The 2,202-nt window shown below is 39.9% G+C and overlaps 1 pseudogene; it reads left to right on the plus strand.

Moving 5' to 3' along the window:
- Positions 1 to 228: 228 nt before the first annotated feature.
- On the plus strand, positions 229 to 1,404 carry LOC131692595 (farnesol dehydrogenase-like; annotated as a pseudogene).
- The last annotated feature ends 798 nt before the right edge of the window (positions 1,405 to 2,202 follow it).

Here is a 2,202-nt window from a genome sequence, read left to right on the forward strand (position 1 = left end):
GGAATAATCTCTGCTTTTTGAATATCTATTTATCGCAATTTTTGTGCCTAGAGCCGGCACTATGCAGCGGCGCGTTCGACTTCCTATTGCCCACAAAACAAAGCCAAACCAGTTGAAATCCTTCCCTGATCACATTTTAATCGACTTATTGTAAGCCTATAACATCACGGGCTGACAAAATCTGATAAAGAGTTGCTAAAAATGTGTGTTATCATTCTATAACCAAGTATGGTATGTACAAAAATAGAATCACCGTACATAAACAATGTGCAAAGTCATTTTCTAATTCAATTCTACCATGTGCAGTTTCACACATAGATAGGTAGGATGATGGGTGAATAAATAAAACATCCCGCTCAGCTGATCAAAATACTTACTACCTACCTACATACAGCCAAACTCAACATTGCAAAGTCGGACTTGCTAGTGGGCAGACGTGCGTTATCATTCTCTCGCGAATTAAGATGGACCGATGGGTTGGTAAAGTAGCCGTAGTAACTGGATCCAGTTCCGGAATTGGAGCCGCTACGGCAAAGGCATTGGTTAATGCTGGAATGGTCGTGGTCGGTTTGGCCCGTCGAGTAGAACGCGTGGAAGCATTAAAGTTGGAACTGAAGCAAGCGGATCGGGACCGTTTACATGCGATTAAATGTGATGTTTCGAAGGAAGAAGACATTCTCAAAACATTCAAACTGGTTGAGGAAAAATTCGGAGGTGTCGATGTACTGATCACGCGAGACCAAATTGATTGAAGCCGATACACAGAAAGTGCGCGAAGTAATAGACACTAATGTAATGGGGTTGGTTCTATGCAGTCGAGAAGCATTCAAATCTATGAAGAAACGTTCGGTGGATGGTCACATTGTGCACATCAACAGCATTGCGGGGCATTCAGTGCCAAACTTTCCAAATTTGAACATCTATCCAGCCTCCAAGTTTGCTGTAACGGCCATCACGGAAACTATGCGCCAGGAACTGAGGGCGGAAGGAACTAAAGTGAAGGTTACGGTTAGTGATTATTAAATACCATTACATTACATCAACACTAACGGTCAGTATTTCTTTAAAATGCAGAGTATAAGTCCTGGTGGCGTCAAGACGGAAATCATACCCGCGGACATCGCTACCACATCGATGCTATAGCAGAAGCTGTTTTGTACGTTGTAGGAACACCTCCGCGTGTGCAGATTCACGAGCTGACAATTAAACCAATCGGAGAGGACTTCTAGTTTGGTGACAAACATTTCTACAGTTGGTCACGTTTCGTGTGAAAACACAGTGTTTAAATTACAAATAAAAACTAATTCAGGCAATTCTGTGGTAATAAAACCTGTTTTAATCCACATAGCGGTGCAATTGTGCCTTTCTCAATCATGAACACGAGAATTTTTGCGTTGTTTATATTCATTAAAAACTTTCAAATGTATATATTACATTTTGATTAAACATGACATAACAACTATATACAAGAAAAGAAAACATTATTCGAGTTCTAAAATTTTGTAAAAGAAAAAAAACAGCCACGGTAATATTGAACTGAAAAAAGTCCCAAAAAGTCGATCTTTATAAAAAAAATATTTCGAGATAACATAAAATCTCGACGTTTCATGCATTTTAAAGTTGTTTGGCATCAAAAATACAAATTCGATTTCTGAAAGTTCATGGGGCCCCCCTTTTGAAAAAAAAACTGAGATCCGGCTTACATGGGGATTTCATATGTGACCGGACGGTTTAGTCTATATTTCCGGAACCATATAAGCGATCCGTACAAAATTTTATAGATATCTGTGGGGATATTATAGCTATCATTTGGGACTAAGTTTGTGAAAATCGGCCAAACCATTTCAGGGAAACTGATGTGAGTTCGTTAATTTTGAAAGATGGCGGACTTCCGGAATCGTCTATGGTGGTCAATGTAGTCAACGAAAGTTTGGTTGGCCGTCGGTGACCTAGAACTGCAAATTTAAGTTGTTTGAGAGACATTTTAGCTAAATTTTTACCTTTTTTGCTTTCATCGGAGTATCGGTTTGAATCGCAATTTGCTATGTAATCGCACGTCACAACCCGTAACTCCAGAACCGGAAGCCGGATCGGGATGAAATTTAATAGCCATTTACGGGGGCGCAATACCTTTCATTTGAAACTAAGTTTGATTGAATCGGTCTAGCCATCTCCGAGAAACCGTTGTGACTGTTATTCCGA

Source organism: Topomyia yanbarensis, chromosome 3, assembly GCF_030247195.1.
Source record: "Topomyia yanbarensis strain Yona2022 chromosome 3, ASM3024719v1, whole genome shotgun sequence".
NCBI lineage: Eukaryota > Metazoa > Arthropoda > Insecta > Diptera > Culicidae > Topomyia > Topomyia yanbarensis.